Source organism: Pinus tabuliformis, chromosome 9 (assembly GCF_031772625.1).
Source record: "Pinus tabuliformis cultivar Carrire ecotype Pingquan chromosome 9, CPIR1, whole genome shotgun sequence".
In the NCBI taxonomy this organism is placed as follows: domain Eukaryota; kingdom Viridiplantae; phylum Streptophyta; class Pinopsida; order Pinales; family Pinaceae; genus Pinus; species Pinus tabuliformis.
In genome coordinates, this window is record NC_142307.1 from 1,898,228,008 (window position 1) to 1,898,252,434 (window position 24,427).

The following is a 24,427-nucleotide window of genomic DNA, read 5'->3' on the forward strand; positions in this document are numbered from 1 at the left end:
TCCAACAATTTGAATAACAAAAACAGATGGTATTGGGGGCTCTTCGAACAAAGTTGCAAGAGTTGCAGGTTCACACTCCATAGGCTGGCACAGTGTCCACCAGCCTCGTAGTCAGCACTTCAGCTGCTGAAGAAATGTTGCACACAAGGGTGACCAACATGATAGTGCTACTAGATGAAACACTCATTACAGAGAATGAGGCCGATAGGCCTACAGTTAGCTGTTTAAAAGGGGTCGGATTAAACATTGCTGCGCTCCCTAGGGAGACGCTTTATATCTTGTAGGATGGAGTCACCGCAGAACTTCAGGTGAGGGAGAGTCGCGCTCTACAGGTCATCAGCAAGCAGCACATCAACATTGAGCAGTTGGGTGTGCAACACAACGAGGTAGTGGAGTAGAACAAACAGATAATGCAGGTTGTGGAGGAAGCCTTCCAGATGGTCCCGGAGTTGGCCATTCAAGCAAAGAAACTGGTAGAGGCGCACACCCGTAAATTAGCTACAGGGGTGCGTGACGCAAGAACAGAGATGGCCAAGGTTCAGCTGGAGCTAAACCTGTAGATCACATAGTTGTAGTTGAAGGTTCAATATTCAACTCCACCAGAGGTTAGATATTAGCATGCCACCGCGGTTATGACAATGAACGTGGTGATTGACAGTGTAGTGATAGATTGCATGTAGATCTTCAAATAATCATTCAAGGTCCTAACCACCTTGCAGGAGGACCCGAATGTAGATCTCCTAGAGAGAGGTGCACGAGCTACAACAGAGGTACGATGAGGTAAAAGGAACCGCGCAGATGATTTCCCTTATAAAAAGGATTGCATGGATGTAGCAGAAAAAGGCGCTCAAGGAACAGTTGGATGCCACTTGACAAAAAGAAGCGATCTTGAAAGTGCACCTACAGTCATGGATCGACGAGGCTTGTGCAATCACAACCTCCATTGAAGCAAAGCTTGTGCAACTGCAAGCAACTCAGCAGAGTATTTAGGGCAGTAGTTCAGCAGCAGTGGTCACCAAGTAGCGCGTGGAAGAAGTCCAGCAGGCAGCCGCTCAGTGCGCTGCCGAAGTTGTAGTGATTCAAATAGAGATGGGAGGTCTTCGTGCTAAGATCTCCACCTATAGAGTGACTCAAGGGTGAGTCATGATGTTTGTGTTGGGGGCTTGTTGGGTGTGGGATCCCCCAAGGGTAGTTTTGGGGCTTAGAGCCCATATTTTGGTCCAATTTTGTAATTCCAATGTAAAGACTCTGCATTTTGTGGACGCGGAGCGTGTAGATGTTAAAGAGTCATAGGGTTGTCTGCCCTTATTTTGATAATGTAATGTCGGCTGTAGAATATCTACCCATGGTCCGCGGACCATGGGATTGTATAAATAGAGCTAAGCTCTAAGTAGTTAGAGGCATAAATAATGGATTAAGATCGAACATGTATGCAAGATAGCTCTGAAGTAGAAGTCTAAGTTTTGGGTTGTAGCATAGGTATAGGCTCTGCAGCTGAGTGCGCAGAGGCCTAGAAGTCCACAATTGAGTGCGTGGACCCTTGCAGCTGAGTGTGCAGGGTGAGTCAAGTCTATAGTTATCTGAAAATATTAATAAAGAGATGTATTCTATCATTTTTGCTTCTTTATTTCCTGTGTATGCATCTGTTATATTGGGTATGAATTTCACCTCTAATTCTTATATGATGCACGAATGTGTATAATTATATTGGTTAAGTGAACGCAAGTAAGAACATCTATTTACGTGAAGCAAACTAAGATTTGATACTAAGATAAGTAAGATTCTTAGCCTAGTTTGGGAAATAGCACAGTTCACTACCCTAGCAGTGCGAAAGGATTTCAGCCCCTGGTTAGGGCTACATGAAAGCCGATTGTGACACTTCGCGAAAGTACTGAAGGGTAGAGTAGAGGGTTAAGTAACCTCTACGAAGGCAAGAATAGTTAGAATAAACCAACATCACAACCATTTCAAGGGTGCAGAAACTTGGTTCCAACATCCCCCCATACTGCTTCAAGTGAGACTTCAGTCTGCGCTCCGTGGGCTGATGCCAAAAGGGCCAGTAGTGTAGGGATTTTTTTGGGTAACTAACACTGAACCTGGGTCAGGCCCCCTTAAGCCAACAGAGGATGTAAGGTGAGCTAGGTAGCTGAGATGCCTTAGGGGAAAAATTGCGTATTTTCTGGAGACAGTGGGTTCCAGATGATGGAAGGACATTGGAGGAAACCACTATGTAGTTTTGAATGCCAAGGGAGGTTGGCCTTTCTTCACATTGTGTGGTTACAACAAGCAAGGGAAAATCTTGAGGGTTGCATATATGAAGTGCATAGTTCAGGAAAGATGGATGAGGCTAGCTTGCTAGGGAAACTCTGGAATTTAGCTAAGGGTGGGATCAATGGAACTGATGTGAATAGTGATAGAACTATAGAATTTTTTCTACAAATCAGCTAGCTCACTGATATCATGTAGAAATTTCACCTACAGATCAAATTGATATATGCAATGTACTAAAGCATAATACTAGATCTACATCTACCATAAACTTTGCAGAAGCTAATCAACCATGAGCAACAACAAGCATGAACACATATAACTGATAAGAAGGAATAAATCACAGATAACATAGAAGAATTTATCCGGGAAAAGCACCAGCCTAAAACCCCATCTCTGTATTATCAATCAAGTGGAAATCCTCAACAACATACAAAAAGAATAAGCTCAAAAGCTATGCTGCTCTCTCTATACTCTAATGATGTAGCTCATGGACTATCTAGGCCTGTATATATAGGCTCCACAAGTCCTCCAAGCCCCTATTTCCTTGCGCAGTTTTGATTGAGGTCCAATTACATAACATGTGTGTATTGGCCCCAGTCATACCTGCTATCAACCTCAGGTCCAACTACACAATCCATAAGGAATAATATTCCTTCTGCATGCAAGGAACATCCTAGCAACTGATAGTACACTGTCCCTCCATCTGATCTCAACTGGGTCTCTGTCTTAACTTCCATGCATCCTTTATCCATGAGAGAATACTCAGTTATCTGAAAATAATAGTTGTCACGTACATGCAAGCATCGACAAACTATATCTCATTAATTTAACAACTTGCTAAATTAATCTAACTCTACTTGACTAAGTTAAAATAAGTCAACTGATCCTCTCAATATAGAACTCATCCTTAATTCCTCAATCAGTGGAGCAAATCAAGGACACATTCCCCAATCAGTGGAGAAATTATTGCATGTTCTCACAAAGACTTCAAGTTTGATTTTTGTTAACTAATTAACTCAAACTGAATTAATTAATTAATATTCAAACTACTGCTAAGACCAAATTCGAATTTTACTTCCTATTTCTAGTCCAGGGACTGACTAAAATAGGAATCCACACTGCACTACTAAAAATAGAATTTCTATTTTTAGCACTTCCATTTTTCATTCCCTGTTGCCCAATCCAGCACCGATGCGCAAACTGCTATTTTTAGCAATTTCTTGTTGCCAATTTTCAACACTCCCTCTCAACAAGAAAGGCTTCCTCTCGAACCCGATCCTGTACCTTCGGAATGTTCTGCATGCAACACATCTACCAAGTGTGGTTTCTCTAGAAACTCTCGGAACGAAAAACTCCCAACTGACCTCTCTGTTGGGCTAGAAGCATACTCTGATGCGAAAGCTCTACCTGCTGCTAACAAGTTCTCCCTCTTTGACCTCTGCGCTACTACAACATCTCCATGCATCTCACACCGTTGCACCCTTCTCTGTGCTACCCTACACTGTGCAAGACACTTATGCCTCTCGCATTGTTGCAGCCTACTTGCTCTGCGCTGTCCTGGGATTCCCTGCACTATAGCTCTCTTTGTCGTTCTATCCGCATCTGTCTCTACCCAATCAGTTAGTTCCTACTACTCCTCATCGAGGCTCCCGTAGCAAATTCGAATCAAATAGGTTGGGTACCTCAAGGATCCTGCCCCTCCTCCTTGGGACGATCACTCTACATGGCCCCACCTCCTACCTGGAGGTATGGCTGCATGTGATCCCTCAGCCTACCTGGCTCGAAGTTTCCCCCTATTGGAGGTCTCTGCATGAGTAGATTTCTCTACTCAATCTCCTTTGAGCTTCCCCTATTTTGGTTGCGCCATAGCCTCTTGAAGTTGTTGCACCAACCGTGGCTCCTCCACAATTGTTTGAGGCTTTTTCTAGCGTTGCATGTTGAGAGGTAATGTACTCTCCCTCTCAACCACTAAGTCTCCATCAGTTGCCTTGCTGCTCAAGGCTTTTCATGCATCTTGAACCTCAAGAGCATATAGGTTCTTGACCCATGAACCAATCTGCTTCACCTGTCTGGTGATGATGTGTCTAAGGAAAACCTTTCCCTTACTGAAGACTACATCATAGCCTCTATCTCCCAGCATCGTGATCGACACCAAGTTTCTTTTCAATCCTGGTATATACTTGACATCGGTCAAGGTAAGGTGAGCTCCATGCTCCCTCTAAAAATAACTGTGCCTACACCTGAGACACTATACTTGTCATCATTACCCATCACTATGAGTATCTGGAGATATTTCTCATACAAAGTACTGAACAAACTCTTGTCACCGGTCACGTGGAAAGAAGCTCCACTATCAAGAAACCAACCACTTCCCAACATGGATGAAACCATGCATGTGAAGAGTGTGAAATCCAGCTTGAACGGTGAAGCAAGTGCCTCACCTTTAGATCCTTCCCTGGATCCCTTCTTGGATTTCCTTAGTGGAAAATTTGTAACAAAATGGCCCACCTCATGACAATGAAAGCATCGCACTTTCGATTTGTCAAACTTCTTCTCACCATGGGAAGAACTAGACTCGGGAAGAGAAACCTTCTGCTTCCCCTTCTTCACCTTACTTGCTAAGGCACAATTCTCTTCATCCTCCATGGATGAAGACTCGTCTCTGGTGCTCCATCTGATCTCCTCCTGCATCAAATCCGACCATAGTCGTTCCTAATCTGGTAATTTCTCTCTTCCATTAACCGAGTCCTAGTAGCTATGCCAGCTCTTAGGAAGTTCGAGGAGTGCAAGACTCACAATGTCATCATTAGTTGTCACGACCCCTACACTTGCAAGCTCATCCCTACATGTGGTGAGCTTGGTCAAATACATAGAGATCGTGTCGCCCTTTTCACACTTGATCTTTCGAATTTTGTCCTTCAGTGCTAGCTTCCTCTGATCATTGTTGTTCTGATAAAGATCTTTCAATGTTTTCCACATCAAAAACAGATTCTCCTTCACATGGAGGCTCGAGACTATGTGATCTCGAACTCCCTCTAGGATGATTTTCCTAGCTCTAGCCACACACTTCTTCCATTCAGCTAGTTGAGTAGCATCATTCGGCTTCTGGAATTCTTGATCAATGAAGTCCTTTAGACTGTTATTTTCTAGTACTACCTCCATGCGATCCTTCCAGGTTATATAGTTTGAGCTGCCATCCAGTGCATACTCAAGCCTCAAACCATAGAATGCCATCAGTGAAATAGATGTGATAAGAACTCAATTCAATATTCAGAAACCACAAACTTCTTCCTTCTTGTATACTGTTCTTCCTTGATAACCTATGCTCCAATACCATGTAGAATTTTTCTACAAATCAGCTAGCTCTGATACCATGTAAAATTTTCTCTGCAAATCAGCAAGCTCACTGATATCATGTACAAATTTCACCTGCAAATAAAACTGATATATGCAATGTACTAAAGCATACTACTAGATCTACATCTACCATGAACTTTGTAGAAGCTAATCAACCATGAACAACATCAAGCATGAACACATATAACTAATAAGAAGGAGTCAATCACACATAACACAGAAAAATTTATCCGGGAAAAGCACCAGCCTAAAATCCCATCTTTGTATTATCAATCAAGTGGAAATCCTCAAGAACATACAAAAAGAATCAACTCAAAAGCTATCCTGCTCTCTCAGTACTCTGATGATGTAGCTCATGGACTTTCTAGGCTTGTATATAGGCTCCACAAGTCCTCCAAGCCCCTATTTCCTTGTGCAGTTTTGATTGGGGTCCAATTACATAACATGTGTGAATTGGCCTTAGTCATACCTGCTGTCAACCTCAGGTCTAACTACGCAATCCATAAGGAATAATATTCCTTCTACATGCAAGGAATATTCATAATGAATATCCTAGCAATTGATAGTACACTGTCCCTCCATCTGATCTCAACTGGGTCTCTGTCTAAATTGCCGTGCATTAGTTATCCATGAGAGAATACTCAGTTATATGAAAATAATAGTTGTCACATGCATGCAAGCATCAATAAACTATATCTCATTAATTTAACAACTTGTTAGAATTATCTCACTGGACTTGACTAAGTTAAACTAAGTCAACTGATCCTCTCAATATAGAAGTCATCCTTAATTCCTTAAATAATGGAGCAAATCAAGGACACATTCCTCAATCAGTGGAGAAATTATTGCATGTTCTCACAAAGACTTCAAATTTGATTTTCATTAACTAATTAACTCAAACTGAATTAATTAATTAATATTTAAACTGCTGGTAAGACCAAATTCAAATTTTACTTCCTATTTCTAGTCTAGTGACTGACTAAAATAGGAATCCACACTGTACTGCTAAAAATAGAACTTCTATTTTTAGCATTTTCATTTTTCATTCCCTGTTGCCCAATCCAGCACTGATGCCCAAACTGCTATTTTTAGTAGTGCTATTTTTATCACTTTTATTTTTAACAATTTCTTGTCAATTTTCAACAAGAACTTGACTACGATCACACACTTGAATACATAGTGATACAACATAGACCATCCAGAACATATAAAACATAATTCAATTAACACAACAACCTTTGTGGCAACTTAAGGCAAGTGTGGCTTTGATAATAGACTTTGGAAGGATAAAGTCAACACTTGTGTAAGAGTGTGTGAAATGAGTGGGAAACATGTATATGTGGTGAGGAAAATTGATGCAGGAGCATGTGACTGAGAGGGAAAAATCTTCAAACATAAAAAAAAAAAAATTCAAAAAAATCTACAGGCAAGGTAGTGGGGTCCTTTAGCCAACAAATTTCCACGCTTTCCTAGTTTATGATAAGAATAGTATTAGGAATAAATCATGCTAAAATATTCACTTCTGGATAGCTGTAACAAAGCTTTACACTTTAAATCACTCTATGTAAAAGCATGCTTTTATAAAGGATAATGGCCGAAAAAGGCTTTATCTATTGATTATAAATAAAATGACGGGAGGCTCATAGTTAGAGTGGTGCTTGGAAGTATTATCCTTTGAGGAAACCTCTCTCTGTGTATCTACATTGATAGTTCTCTATTAATTGATAATTATACGCGTGTATCAGTTCAAGTGCTTCTTCTGAGTTTGAATATGGATAAATTGGTCTTATTTCCCCATGAATGTTTAGTCTGGAGCCTTTAAGATTGCTTTTCCTTCATATCGGCGAGTGCAGGCTATTAAATCGTTGCATAGAGTTTTGTAGGTAAACTCTGTTTTACATAGAGAATTCACGAAAAACCTTAGTCTGAACGTAGCTCTGGACTTGAAATTTTAGCGATTCTGGTTCATACCCATATCAGGTCCTAACCTTTATTGCATCGCCTAATTGCAAGTGGAGTGGAAAGGGCTGTGAAACTGCCGAGGTCTGAAACCCCGATAAGCTTGGACCCGAAATATTATATAGCGGGTTGGATAAATTTCCAGGTCTACAAGGACTGTCACATCGCACAATTGAAGTGGGAGGAGTCTATTGTGTGGTCTTTCAGAATCACTGATAGCGATTGCCGATAGCTACGTATTATTGCATCAGAGGAAGAGAGTTAGAAGGGCCGTTTTAAAGCGCCGATAGAATTATTGGCGTAATATGTGATTGTTTGAATTTTAAGCGCGGATAGTGTTAATTGTTCGAACTTAACACAAGACTATTTATAAGCCACGACAGTGACATAAAGTGTCAATAGTGTATTTTGTTCCTTTGGAACAAAATCCCCGCGATTGTGTATTTTGCATGGAAAACAGAGTTTCCTCATTTTTAAAGAGCTGATAATGTTTTAATGTAATTCTTTTGGAATTACAATCCAGGTAGAGTATAAGGGATCTATTTAGTAAATTGTGGTTATAACAAGAATCGTTGTTCTGGAGGAAAACCATGAGGCTGTCAGTTTAACTGTAAATGACTGATATGCCGATAAGTAGAGAAGAAGGAATTTGGCTAGATATTGAAGAAATTGTAGCCAGATTTGAGAGTTTGTCCATATCACCTGCACCCAGGCCACCATTAGTGGTATCAGAGCAGCCATCTGACATTGGATTGGATTGGCTTTCAGATTTGGAAGAGGATGAGGATGTGGTAGAAGAGGATAGCCTGTGCAAACGCTGAAGTAATGGAAGCTGTGCAACAGATGCAAGCTAAATTGGATGCATTAACAATAGGCAGGAACATAAATGATGGAGATGTTAGTGAACCTAAGGTTGAAGCTGCAGAGTAGGAAGCTGTAGCAGTTGCTATTGAGATGAGGTTCTTTTAGTTAGTGTTTAGATCCATGGCTAGGCCAAAGACCGAGGTATCAATATATGAAGGAGGACCGAATCCAAAAGAATTAATAGACTAGATTAATGGGATGGAGAAATTCTTCGATTATGAAGAAACAAAAGATGAGAAGAAAGCCAAGTTTGCTGTCACCAACACTTTGGTGGGATGGTGTGCAGGCAGAAAGGAAGAGACTAGCAAGCAACCAATCAAGAATTGGAGCAGGATCGTAGCAAAACTAAGAGGTAAATTTCTACCAAGTAATTATCAGCAAACCTTTTTCAGACAGATGCAGAATCTTAGACAGAGATCTATGACAGTGAAAGAATACACAGAGGAATTCTACAAGGTAAGCATAAGAGTTGGAGAAGCCCAGGATACAAATGAGAATGTGGCTAGATATGTGAATGGCCTTAGGATGGACATTCAAGATGAAATAATTCTACTGTCTCCTAAAACAGTAGAGGAAGTGTTAGCTCTGCTATGAATTTCAACATTAATTAGACAAATGCAGGCCTGATTGGGTTGTTGATGATCAAAAAGGGGGTTGCAACAGTTGGTTTTCCTCCCCCTCCTTCATTTTTCTACACTCTCATAACCTCTCGCTAGCTCTATTTTCCTTCAAAACCCTCTATAAACCCATGTTCCCCTCAGGGCCCAGGTGCAAAGTTTAAACTCATATCACCGTATCCATGTGACCTCGTGCCTCCATAACCATTTTTTCACTTTTAATTCCGAGCCGTTGATCACATCTGCCGTAATCCAATGGTCTCTGCTGACTTCCCCGCACATTAACTTGATAGCTCTTTCCACCGTTGATCGCATCCACCGTCGCGATCGAATGGCTGTCGCAGCTCTCGCTCCCGTAAACCGCATGCACGATAGTCCACGGGGAAAGCGGTTTCCTGTCGGACCCACCAGCCACGTGTCACAATTGTATTGTGTCACGCCCCTGCATACGGATACCACCTGCGTCCCATGAGTAGTGCGGGGAAACCGCTTACCGCCCTCTCATACGTCCTCCCGCTCGCTAATCATCGCATAACTTCATCGCCTGATGACCATTGGATCTCCCCGCCCGAGATCCAATGGCCTACAATCTCCCCGCATATATACCTTCCGATAGCCGATGTAATCCGATCTCTGCCATCCATCTGCCAGATCTGATGGCTTACAATCAATTACGCCTTCGTTTCTTCCTGACACTGCCTGCCAAGGATCTCAGCCGTCCGTCTGTTCCATCCAATGGCTAGCATTAATTCTCAGTCCTTCGCTCATTTTCCATGCAGTTTTCATTTGTTTGGCCTATACCATGCTTCCAAGGGATGAAGGCAATCGTCTACCAGCTCTGCGCAGTTAAGCTTCAACTACTGCATTTAACGCATTGTACACCTGAAGGACGAGAAGGACAACCTTGAGCAGATAAACACATTTATCAGTCATGGAATGTCTTTTATATCATACTCCAGCTGCTCAAGAAGGACAATAGAGTACTAGAGGGGTCATTTTGTTCATTAAAATAGTTAGATTGTATCAGAGACCCATATCAAACAGTTAATGTGTTTGGTGGTCCATTATGCCCCTCCACACATAGGATAACAGATATTTTGTAATCAACCTCCATATATACTCAGAAAGAAGATGTAATGAGGGTTGATGGATATTATTTTAATGTAAAGTTCAACTTCTGGAGAGTGTAACTACTGTGATACCTGCAGCATTTGGTCTTCATTTTCAGCTAATTCAAGCTTCTTTTGCTATTAATTGCTCACTTTCCACTTCTTCTTTGTTCCAGGTTATGTCTATTATGCATTTTTCATGAGCTCTTGACGTTTAGCATTAGAGGGGCTGTCGTCCCACCTCTGTGTTAGAATCTAGTAACTATTATTGAATGTGTATGCAGGTTTCTGTTGCTTTAATGCTAGAGAGCTATCATCCTATCTATGCATTAGGAAATAGATTTGCAGACCTCTTAACTGGTTGCAACTATCCATCACAGGGTCCTGTGCATCTGTTGCTGTAGTCAGTATTCTCCATGTTCACCTATTCCTTAAACTATGAGTAATTGGTGGTCAAAAGCCTTGTAGTCTGGGGGTGTTCACCCATGTCTAGGGTTAAGCATAGTAGAAGTGGTTATTTGGCTTGAATATGCATCATTCCTTCCATTCATCCACCATTTTCAAACATTTTTGTTGAGTTTATAATGTTCCCGAGCATCTCTGAGATACAACCTAGGAGAGTTTCTTGGGGTGATAACATTAATTGGCGCCATTGCCGGGGAGAGGAGATTGAAGCTCAGCTTCCCTGGGAGAATGACACAGTTCCAGATTTTGATGATAGACAAGGTATGGGCACATTTCTGGTTGTAATCATCTATCTGGCGACTCCACTAGAGGAAGACCAACATTTGGTGACTCCACATTGAAGTTCTGGCTCAGTTTGTAAGACATACTCGAAGAAATCCTCAAAAATCACCAGCTGAACCAGTGCCTAACCCTGAGAGGACTGTCAAATCGAAGAAAGCATCACAGAAAGGGGCATCAGGATCAGGTAAGCCTAAGAAATCTCATGCATCTTTGAAAGATAAAGTTATAGCTGAAGATATACAGTTTGAAGATTTAGAGTTCAGCACTGTCAATAAGGAAATTCCTTCAGAGATTAATTTAGCCCCTTGTCCAGTTAGTTCCCCTTTGAATCTTAGTCCAAAGAAAGCTTCCATATAGTCCAAAACATCCCTTTTTTTCTATCATCTATTTCATTTTTTCAAACCGCTCAATCTGCTAGTATCCTTCCACATATCCCAATCATGGCAGGCCAACAAGCACCCACGAAGATAGAAAGAATTGTTGTTGCTAGATATGGACCCCTGGTCTTGCCTGTTCCTTTAAATCCCATGCCTGTGGGATATTATCAGAAGTATATGCCCAAGTTCACTGGCACAGAGGGAGTTACAGCAGAAGAACACCTTGAAGCTTTTTATAGTTATGTTGATAACTTAGATATAAGTGAAAACGATGTGTGGATGAGAGTTTTTGTCTAGAGCCTTGATGGAGAGGCCAGAAAGTGGTTAAGAGAACTAGCCCCGAGATCTATTGCTGATATTGAAGCATTAGATGATGCATTTTTGAAGCGCTGGGGAGATAAAAAGGATTTTCTATATTACCATACTGAGTTTGGTAACCTAAAAAGGGAAAATGGGGAATCATTACTTGATTTTAATAAAAGATTCAATCGTATGTATAGTAAGATAACAACTGAGGTAAAGCCTACCCCCACCTCTGCCAAACTCACTTATGCCAATGATTTTGACTCTGATTTCTGCCTGTTATTGAGAGAAAGAAGATGTGCCACTCTAGTTGATATGCAGGATGCAGCCCTAGAAGTAGAATCTAATATCATGGCTGCAGAAAAGCTCAAAGGTCAAGCTGACAGAAGGAGGCAGAGAGGTCAGGATTCTACCTCCTATACATCATCTTCAGAGCCTAAATTAGATAAAATGACTAAAATGATAGAGTCATTGACTGCTGAAATATCTAAGCTGAAGGTTGAGAAAAATTCAGGAAGAACAAGGCAACAGAACACATTTGCTCCAAGAAACCCAAATCCTTTCAGAAGAGCAAATGAACAGTTGCAAATTATTCTGAGGGGTGAAGAATCAAAAGAAGAATAGAAAGTTAAAGCTCCTTTCCAAAATGTAGTCATGGAGGATGACAATTTGAAGATGAGGATGAAATTCACTGCATGGAAGATAAAGGCAGCGCTGCATTTTTGACAATGGATGCTTATGAAGAATCTTTGTTGCAGGAACAAGACAGTTAGGAGTGGGACAGAGAGGCCATTCTACAAAATGAGGAGCAGTGAAGATATAATTTGAGGTCCAATGCAAAAAATGTCAAGGAGAATTATGCCCAAGGAGCTGCTGTCCAAATAGAGTCACAGAATATCAGACAGAAAAGACCAGCAACTGATCCAGTCATCCTCAAAGCTCCAATTCAAGAGGTAAGAGGTTCTGATAAGTTGCCTTCCTCTTTTAGCTTTGAGTCAGAAGTTCAAAAATTGAAAATATCTGTGCCTCTGGTAGAGTTGGTAAAGAGTGAAGTATTTAGAAAGCCTGTCGTTGAGGCCCTTGAGCTAGAAACCACACAAACCTCCACTGACTCTATCAATTTGCAAGATGATAAGCCTGCCATTGTGCTTAGTCCCATGATTGAACCTGTTGATAATAATTCTCCATCTTTTTATGTCTCCTTGACCATTCATGACAAAATCCTCCACAACTACCTGCTAGATACAGGGGCTAGCCACAATTTGATGCCTAAAGCTGTCATGGAAGAGTTAGGCCTTGACATAACCAGATCGTATCATGATTTGTTTTCTTTTGATTCGAGAAAGGTGAAATGTCTAGGATTGATCAAAGATCTAGCCATTACCTTAACTCAGCTGCCCATGAAGAGTATGATGATGGATATTGTGGTAGCAGATGTCCCTCCTAAGTTTGGCATGCTGCTATCTAGAGGATGGATTAAGAGACTAGGTAGGACATTACAAAATGATCTATCTTATGCTATTGTCCCAGTTTTTGGAGGAGAAAGTAGGAGATTGTACAGAGAAGCACAGTTGGCATACATCATTAGTGATAAGGAGAATCCTACTAATCATCCCATTTATGCTGTGGACACTGATTTTAGAGCATGTATTCTTCAAATAGAAGAATCTTAGAAGGCCTCAATGCAGCTCAGGAAACCAACAAATCAGGCTGAGGAAGAGCAAGGAAGTCAGGTTTGGGAGATGTTCCTTGATGGAGCATGCTCCAGGGAGACTGCAGGAGCAGGGCTGGTGCTGATATCTCCAGAAAAAAAAAGCACACAACTATCTCTTAAGCTAGTTTTCCATGTCACTAATAATATAGCAGAGTATAAGGCTTTGCTGTTGGGCCTTAACGCAACAAAAGACAGAGGAATCAAGAACATAAAGGTTTTTGGAGATGCTGATCTGATCATTCAACAAGTAAATAAAACTTTTCAAGCAAAGCACCCAAGGCTGAAAGCATACAGAGATGAGGTATGGAGAATTAGAGATTCTTTTGATTATTTCTATATTTCATATATCCCTAGAGCCAAAAATCAGCTTGTTGATTCCCTTGCTATTTCTGCTAGTCTATTTATCCCTCCCGTTAGCACCTAAATCTGCCCTAGGCTGAAGGAAGGAAAAATTTAGGGTAACCACAAACCACACTCAGTCTGGTAGCTAGCCCTATTAGAACAGGAGAGGGCTCTCTCCGAGTCACGCTCAGTGAATAGGTAAGAAAAAAACGGTCTGATATAACTTACAATGAAATATTGATCTTAGGCTAGTAAGTGAATATGGATACAAGAAACAATTTTTATGAATGACCGAGCTTCTGGGATGGTATGGGACCAACGATCATCAAAGAACAGAGAATTTAATACAAAGGCACAAATTACTTTGTGAGGGAAGGCAGGTGGAAAGTGTAGCAATTTAGTTTGGAATAACACGGAATGAAGAGATTGCTGAGGAGTGTGAAAAGGGCATAGGAAACATGAATCCTTTTCAACAGAAGAAGAACACTGAACATGAAATTTTCCCACAGGTAGAGTAATAAAATTGAATTCTACCTAATCTCACTCAAAAAATTTCACTGGTAATGAACATGAATTGAATTATGAAACATAACAAAATACATATGAAAACATAAGAGACACATTTACTACACTCGCAACCACAAGAATGTCATGAAACAGAGCCGCTGCCTTTCATTAATTCTATGTCAAAAATACATAGTGAAGAAACAGAGTTTCTTTCCCACAGTCTCCCAGAAGTTACAAGCCAACCAACCCTTTGCAAATAACTTGAATACAATATATAGAATGTGCCATGAAGAGATAGAACGCCCAAGCGTGGGGAGTTACTCGAATCATTACAAAATGGAGATGAAGAGCCAACCATTAGCTACAAGTGCAGCGCTACAAACATGACATTTGGCTTGGGTGATCGTTTGCCTTCCTTCGCCACTTGAATAGAAGTCCATTTGGAAAGAAAATGCTCTAAATGCCGCCTTTGGTGCCAAAAAACTAAAGTGTAGATGAGCGGGCCCACTTGGAGAAGTCGCGAATCAAAAATTCGCGAAACGGAAGCAAATTTGGCAATTTTTCCTCTGTGCGCCGTGCTACTTTGGGGCCTGTTTTAGGGCACTTGTAGGTGTCCAAAATGTGCCCAAGTGGGCTTGTTGGAAAGCCTTTCCTGTCTACTTTCTAACCCCACTGGAATTTTTGAATTTGGTGCTCATTTGCCCCACCAAATCTCCATTCTCCCAAGACTGCTTCCTGTCTGTCAAAAAAGGGGCAGAGAGGCCTTTTTTTGGGTGTTTTTTGACTTCCTGGAGACTAAGATCTTGCCCAAATTTCTTGTCCCGACACCAGTAGTCGTGATTTTCCATGCCAAGTCCAAAAATGCAAACCATTCCTCATTTGGAGCTCCCGATTTTTAGCGCTGTGCCAGTGGCGCGGTGCACAGGGAGAAAAACCCTGTGTTTTGCCCAAAAATTTGTCATGTGACAAAAAATTCCCCAAATTTCTTGAAATTTTGGATGGAGATTCTCTATGGGGTGTTATGATGGTCCAAGGAAGCCTTAGCCAAGATTCGAAGCTGATCTTTCTCTTTTGCCTCTTTTTCCTTTCTTGTTGCTTTCCTCAATTTTGCCTTCAAGCTCCTTATCCGGGCCTTTGCACTCATACCTAAAAATTGAAGTACTTCATGATCAATTTCATGAGTGGAGCATACTCATCTTTCAAATATCTGAATGGAAAGACTCTCGTGAGCTGACTCAAGAATCTGGCCTTAATGTAAGGCTCATAATGCTGCCTATCCTTCTTCTTCTTCTCATGCCACTGTTCTCCAACATTTGGTATGCCTGTTGCCACTGAGATAGTTTTGGGTGTCAACGTGAAGGTGACTCCGGCCAAGATAGACTGACCTCCATGGAGGTGAAGCACAAAAATATGGGCCAACTCATGGTGAACTCTAACATTAGCCACCCTTTGACAAAATTCAAAACATGCTAGGTGCTGGAAACATGACATGGCAAGAGGGCATGCTTGTAATTCAGTGAGGGTAGTGGGCTCATCCCTAACATGTTTTCCACTCTCGTGATGTCTTCTGCGAGCCTGCTCTTCTGAGGATGAGTCACTTTGTGTCTCCATCTCATACTCTGATGAATGCTGTGATGCCATAACTGCTGTGTGTACTGTACTTGGGCTGTCCTTTTGGTGATGGTGTGAAACCAGGTGTTATTGTGATATCTGCCACCAAGGGGAACAATGAAAAAGGGAGTATTAGGAGAGGGGAAATGTGATGGGAATAGGGGTTATGGGGAGAAGTTTGTTTAGGGATATGTAGGGGGTTTGGGTATTTGATAGGGTAGGGTTTTGGGGTTTTGACAAGGTAGGGTTTGGGGTGTTATGTTGACAAATAAGATGAGGGATAGGGGATAGGGTTTGGTAGTATTTTAGGGTAGGGATAATAGGAAAAATCAGAAAGGGAGGATAGGGAAAAATGGTAGGAGAGGGAAAAATGGTAGGAAAATGGAACCTTGGCCTCAATACCTCAATTATGCAACCCTAGCCACCATGGTTTTGATGTTTTTTGAGTGGTTGGTCTTATGAGTTTTGTGGCAATTGAACATAGCCAAGAACCACCATATCATCCATAAAATTTGATGAGAAAGCCATGATTTAGACCCTACCTGGAAATTTGGAGGCAAATTTAAATGAAATTCAAGCCTTTTAGCTCTGTGCACCGTGCCTCCTATGTTCGCCGCGCCAGTGTAAATTTACACTGGAAAATTTCTCCCAGTGCACTGCGCTCCCTCTGTGCATTGCTCCCTGTTCCAGGTGACTTTTGGAGACCTTCCAAATGTCCAAATTGGGTGAAAGATAGTGTGTTGGAAAGGTATTTGAGTCTACTTTCCAACCCAACCAGAATATTTCGATTTGGAGTTCATTTTCCTTGTAAAAGATCAAATCTCCCAAGACTGGTCAAAATGTGCCAAATGAGGCTACCTAAAGGCAGAGTGCTGTTACAGTCAACTTTTGAATACCTTCCTCAACTAAAAATTAAGCTCATGATAGCTCATTGGAAATATATCTGTGTGCAGTTATCATTTGACTCATCAATAAAGTCATTTGGCTAACTGCGCTAGGAGAAAATGTGATTTTCCCAAGGTCACTTCAGAGGTGCATCAATTCTCCTGAGGCAACTATATTTTTGACATTTATCCAAAAGCATGACACCTGTGTAAAAAGTGAAGGAGGTTTTTCTTCCTTGGCATGTTTTGGACAAGAACCTCTCTTAGTTTTCAAAAAATTATCTTTTATTGCTCAGAACCATCATTTTAGTGAAACCTATCCCGATGTGTGGAACAAGGGATTTGTCGAAATGAAGCGAAATGAAGGGGATAGGGAGCTTCTAAATTATTTAGAAAGTTTTGGGAAGTAGGGAGGGATGTTAGGAAGTAGGGGAAAGTGTAATCTCAGATATTGAGTGAGGTTAAGGGGTCCAAAAAGGCAAAACACAGGTCCAACCTAGAAAATTGCTAGGTTGTAGCAAGAAACTAGGGTTTGTGCAAAAATGAGGAATTTGGGGGATCTCAGTGATGGGAGGTGTTTAATAAGGTACATTAAGGATAGGGGAAGGTGTAGGAACATTAGGATACCAGTATTGTCGATGTTTTGACCGTCCAAGAGAAATTGCCTTCAAAACCCTAGGAGAGGGAAATGACCTTTCCTAGACGCAACTAAAGCATGAACAAGGTGTAAGATGACCCAGTGGAAGTTTACATGATAATGAAAACCCTATGAATGATGGTACTCTCAGCTGAACGGTGACATGGACCGACATCTGGACAACTTTGAAAGGAGTGAAAGCAAACCCTAGACCTAATGTCTAGTGACCAAATTTTGGTTGAAGACTTACTGAAATGACAAAATTTGACCTTGACACATTAAAATCACTTTGTAAGAGCATGTTTGATCACTGGAGGAAGGCTGCAAAGACTGACACTAACATTGGCTCCAATGGGGGATGGTAGCTCCTTGGAGGTGCCAAGAACTGCAGATCTCTGGAAGAGCTAGACAGTGCCTTCGTCCATTGGGCTATGGAGTCATTATTTCCATAAAAAACACAAGACTTAGACTCATTTATTGACTGAAACTTGACTTAAACTGAATTAATTATGAAACCAACATGATTGAAAAAACTGACTCAATGCAAAAGGAAATGACTCGTCACTGACTTAACTAAAACAAGAACTGACAAAACTTATTCAGTGGCAACAGTCCATCAATATTCGAGGGTTTCAAATCATGATGACAACCACCTGTGTACTAATGCAATATGTACAATCATGTGTAATGTGTCTTCCAATGTAACCAATCAAGTAGATGCCTCCTTGATTGATTCTCCGGATCAGATCTTCTGGTCAACAACAGATACTGGTAACTGGGCCTCCAAAAACATAATTAACCATGATCCCCTTCATCATTGAATACTGCAATAATCACCTTCACTGCTGACTGCAACAAATCTGCCATTGGATCCTGAAAAACATGAAGTCTTTCCTCCTACTGAAAAAACAAGGTCTCTTTTTCTCTTGATTCTGGTCTCTTTTCATAAATAAGAGTATGCTCTTGGTCTTCAAAAAATTCTAAACAAATAGGTGAGCATATTTCCTCTTCAAAGAACATTTGAAAACATGAGACATATGAGGAAGAGTCTGAAAGGGAATCCTGAATGGTCTGGTCTAATGAAGTCTGAATATATTGTAGGTCATCTTCATATGATATGACAACGAGATTGTCTTTGAATTCATCAATCATGAGAAAAGAAACCTCAAATGATTCTTGAAACCCAACACAATCATTTATATCATCTACCATAAATTCACCCAAAGCTTTTTCACTTACTTGAACAAAGATCTCATCTCGTTGTTCATAGAGGGAATAAGCTACCTCCTCATGAAGGTCTAGTTCAGGTGAGATAAGGTCAGTTAGGTCTGTACCTCTGTTTTCTCCATTTGAGGTAGTCTCAATCATGCAACTCCCTTTTTCCTCCTCACCATCTGTCTCTTGATCTGATTTATCATCCCCATTATCTGAGATTCGAACATCACTTTCTTGCATATCATCTTTTATTTCCACCAGACCTGAAACAAAACTTCTTCTTTCATCATTTCCAAACATATGGAAATCTTCAACCTGCTGATCTATAAAGCTGCTCACTAGACTGTCATCCTTTTCAGAAGAGGAAAAATTTCCACCATCACCTTCTTGACTGGGTGCACACTGTAGATCTGTGTTAACTTGAGCTGGAACATGACTGTTCAAGAGTTGATCTATTTCATCTTCAGACAAAGGAGATATGGCTTTTCGTTTTCTATTGCACGAACAATGATTTTCTTCAATATTTTCAAGTGGAGGAGTGTACAAATTTTCCTCAGACTGCTGATCCCTTTCATGTAATTCCTGTTGACTATCATGATGCAAAATTCCTTCATCTTCCACCGTACTACAATCTTGATTCTGCTGCAAATTTTCATGATCATCTTCATGCTGCTGAAATGGGTTTTCACACAGGGCTTCCATGATATCTTCATCCATGAAATTATCATCCTCATAATATTTCTCAAGGCTTTCAATAAAACTAAATTTAATGATGGACAAGATTCTTTATATCTCTCAATGAACATGGCATGAAAATCCTTTAAACAGTAAATACAAGTAGGCTGCAAACTTTCATACCAAGATTGGGCTTCACCCTCCAGAGTGGCCAGGAATATCTTCATCAAGCAATCTTTAGGAAAATCAACCTTCAACTTGCGAATATGCATGTGAAATCGAACTAGATGTAAAGCAGCGTCATTCTTACCATCATCTTTAAACGTAGGGAAATTCCTTGACCAATCTACTTTCCGAATCTTATTTGGAAAGCCTGGAATGTGATCTCGGCTCATGGGAGCGTATCTTCTTGCAATCCGCTCCATTTTAAAAAAAAATCTCAAAGCTACGGATCCCTCTGCAGTGGAGTCACCATGAAGCACCGGTTGCTGGATTCTTTAGTGAAAGTCGCCAGGTGAATGATTTCAGCCGTCTTCTTATGTCTGATTGTTGTTCACCATCAATAATCAGCTTTGAACTTGAGATATGTACTAGGGCAAAACAATCTTCAAGCAAACCATTTTCGTCCCCAGTATGGTCGCCACTATGTTAGCACCTAAATTTGCCTTAGGCTGAAGGAAGGCAAAATTCAGGGTAACCACAAACCATGCTCAGTTTGGTAGCTAGCCCTACCAGAACAAGAGAGGGCTCTCTCCGAGTCACGCTCAGTGAATAGGTAAGCAAAAAACGGTCTGAGATCACTTACAGTGAAATATTGATCTTAGGCTAGTAAGTGAATATGGATACAAGAAACAATTTTTATGAATGACCGAGCTTCTGGGATGGTATGGGACCAACAGTTAGCAAAGAAAATAGAATTTAATACAAAGGCACAGATTACTTTGTGAGGCAAGGTAGGCGGAAAGTGTAGCAATTTAGTTTGGAATAACACGGAACGGAGAGATTCATGAGGAGTGTGAAAAGGGCATAGGAAACATGAATCCTTTTCAACAGAAGAAGAACACTGAGCATGAAATTTTCCCACAGGCAGAGCAATAAAATTGAATTCTACCTAATCTCACTCAAAAAATTTCACTGGGAATGAACATGAATTGAATTATGAAACATAACGAAATACATATGAAAACATAAGAGACACATTTACTACACTCACAACCACAAGAATCTCATGAAACAGAGCCGCTCCGTTTCATTAATTCTCTGTAAAAAATACACAGTGAAGAAACAGAGTTTCTTTCCCACAGTCTCCCAGAAGTTACAAGCCAACCAACCCTTTGCAAATAGCTTGCATACAATATATAGAATGTTCCGTGAAGAGATAGAACACCCAAGGGTGGGGAGTTACTCGAATCATTACAAAATGGAGATGAAGAGCCAACCATCAGCTACAGGTGCAGCACTACAAACATGACATTTGGATTGGGTGACCGTTTTCCTTCCTTCACCACTTGAATAGAAGTCCATCTAGAAATAAAATGCTTTAAATGCCGCCTTTGGTGCCAAAAAACAGAAGTGTAGATGAGTGGGCCCACTTGGAGAAGTCGCGAATCGAAAATTCGCGAAACGGAAGCAAAGTTGGCAATTTTTCCTCTGTGCACTGCGCTACTTTGGGGCTTGTTTTGGGGCACTTGTAGGTGTCCAAAATGTGCCCAAGTGGGCTTGTTGGAAAGCTTGTCCTATCTAATTTCTAACCCCACTAGAATTTTTGAATTTGGTGCTCATTTTCCCCTCCAAATTTCCATTCTGCCAAGACTGCTTCCTGTGTGTCAAGAAAGGGGCAGAGAGGCCATGTTTTAGGTGTTTTTGACTTCCTAGAGACTCAGATATTGCCCAAATTTCTTGTCCAGGCACCAGTAGTCGTGATTTTCCATGCTGAATCCAAAAATTCAAACCATTCCTCATTTGGAGCTCCCGATTTTTAGCGCCGCGCCACAGGGAGAAAAACCCTGTGTTTTGCCCAAAAATTTGTCATGTGACCAAAAATTCCCCAAATTTCTTGAAATTTGGGCTGGAGGTTCTCTATGGGGTGTTATGATGGGCCAAGGAAGCCTCAGCCAAGATTCAAAGCCGATCTTGCTCTTTTGCCTCTTTTTCCTTTCTTGTTGCTTTCCTCAATTTTGCCTTCAAGCTCCTTATTCGGGCCTTTGCACTCATACCTCACAATTGAAGTACTTCATGATCCGTTTCGTGAGTGGAGCATACTCATATTTCAAAAATCTGAATGGAAAGACTCTCGTGAGCTGACTCAAGAATCTGGCCTTAATGTAAGGCTCATAATGCTGCCTATCCACCTTCTTCTTCTTATGCCATCGTTCTCCAACATTTGGTATGCCTGTTGCCACTGAGATAGTTTCGGGTGTCTGAAGGTGACCCCGACCAAGATAGACTGACCTCCATGGAGGTGAAGCACAAAAATATGGGCCAAGTCATGATGAACTCTAACATTAGCCACCCTTTGACAAAATTCAAAACATGCTAGGTTCTGGAAACATGACATGGCAAGAGGGCATGCTTGTAATTCAGTGAGGGTAGTGGGCTCATCCCTAACATGTTTGCGACTCTCGTGGTGTCTCCTGGGAGCCTGCTCTTTTGAGGATGAGTCACTTTGTGTCTCCATCTCATACTCTGATGAATGCTGTGATGCCATGATTGCTGTGTGTACTGTACTTGGGCTACCCTTTTGGTGATGGTGTGAAACTAGGTGTTATTGTGATATCTGCCACCAAGGGGAACAATTGAAAAGGGAGTATTAGGAGGGGGGTAATGTGATGGGAATAGGGGTTATGGGGAGAAGTTTTTTTATGGATATGTAGGGGGTTTGGGTATTTGATAGGGTAGGGTTTTGGGGTTTTGACAAGGTAGGGTTTTGGGGTGTTATGTTGACAAATAAGATGAGGGATAGGGGATAGGATTTGGTAGTATTTTAGGGTAGGGATAATAGGAAAAATGAGAAAGGGAGGATAGGGAAAAATTGTAGGAAAACAAAACCTTGGGCTCAATACCTCAATTATGCAACCCTAGCCACCATGGTTTTGATGTTTTTTGAGTGGTTGGTCTTATGAGTTTTGTGGCAATTGAACATAGTCAAGAAGCACCATATCATCCATAAAATTTGATGAGAAAGCCATGATTTAGACCCTACCTGGAAATTTGGAGGAAAATTTAAATGAAATTCAGGCCTTTTAGCCCTGTGCGCCGCGCCTCCCATGTGCGTCGTGCCAGTGTAAATTTACACTAGAAAATTTCTCCCGGTGCGCCGCGCTCTCTCTGTGCGTCGCGCCCTTTTCCAGGTGACTTTTTGAGGTCTTCCCGGTGTCCAAATTGGGCACAAGATAGCTCTTTGGAAAGGTATTTGAGTCTAATTTCCAACCCAAGCAGAGTTTTTAAATTTTGAGTTCATTTTCCCTATCAAAATCAAATCTCCCAAGACTGGTCAAAATGTGCCAAATGAGGCTGCCTAGAGGCAGAGTGCTGTTACAGTCAACTTGTGAATGCCTTCCACAACTCCAAATTGAGCTCATGATAGCTCATTGGAAAGCTATTTGTGTCTAGTTAGCATTTGACTCATCACAAAATTCATTTTACCAACTGATCTAGGAGAAAATTGGATTTTCCCAAGGTCACTTCAGAGGTGCATCAATTCTCCCGAGGCAACTATATTTTTGACATTTCTCGAAAACCATGACACCTGTGTAAAAGGTGAAGGAGGTTTTTCTTACGTGGCATGTTGTGGAAAAAAACCTCTCTTAGTTTTACAAAATTAATCTTTTATTTCTCAGAACCATCATTTGAGTGAAACCTATCCTAATGTGTGGAACAAGGGATTTGTCGAAATGAAGCGAAATGAAGGGGATAGGGAGCTTCTAAATTCTTGAGGAAATTTTGGGAAGTAGGGAGATATGTTAGGAAGTATGGGAAAGTGTAATATTAGAGATTGAGTGAGGGTAAGGGGTCCAAAAAGGAAAAACATAGGTCCAACCTAGAAAATTGCTAGGTTGTAGCAAGAAACTAGGGTTTGTGCAAAGATGAGGAATTTGGGGGATCTCAGTGATGGGAGGTGTTTAATAAGGTAAATTAAGGATAGGGGAAGGTGTAGGAATATTAGGATACCAGTTTTGTCAATGCCTTGACTGTCCAAGAGAAATTGCCTTCAAAACCCTAGGAGAGGGAAATGACCTTTCCTAGACGCAACTGAAGCATGAACAAGGTGTAAGATGACTGTTGTGGGGAAAAGTATCCGACTCGGAATGACCCTATCCCGACTCTAAGGGTGATAGTTCCTTAGCAACAACTGAAAGTAAAGCTTTGATATTTTCCTTTATGAAAGTACAGAGAAGGAAGAAAAGATTGACCAACCGATATCCTTCGCTTTTGTCGATCTTGTCTTCTCTCTTCGTCCCTTGCTTCCAGCTCCTTGTTCCCTTGCCGGCCCAGCTACACAAAGATCCTGCACAAACAAGAGATGGAAACTACAAGAAACATGTACTCATAACTGATGCATGGATTAGAGTGAATCAGATATACAAGTAAATACAATACATCAATGCAATACAAGTATATAGGAGAACATTCAAAGCTTTATTGATAGAAGTAAAAGGTTCTGAGAAGGTTACAACCATCAATGGCTCCAATCCAGCAGCACCTCCCCAGCAACAAGAAATATCCTCTTCCCCTCTATAAAAGCAATCACCCAATAGCTTTAACTGTAAACCAACAGCACTTCCTGCTCCATGCTGCGAGGCACAAAAATGTCTATAACAGTTGCCCCCTAAAGTATGAGGCCGTTTATCGGGTGAAATGCTTTATCTAGAGGGTCCGAAGTTCATTCCAGTGCTGAGGAGGCGCCCTGTAATACAATACAATACAATACATTTATTTTTCATTCTGTTTTCATGATCTAGCTGAGGCGGGCATTCCCATGCTCAGCTTTATAAATACATTTTGGTACATAGAACAGACGATCGTCTGATGGTAGACTGATAATTCTCTGCTGAAATTATCATCCTTTGAGTAGGATGATCATCTGCTGCAATGATGTACATGACAAATGCTTTTATATTTCCTGAATATGTATCGCAGCCCGGATGGATGAAACTAGATCCGGGGTCTTCAAACTCGTTCGATCTTCACTCTAAGTACAAGTCGATCCATGTGAGAATTTCGCTGAAGTCGAACACG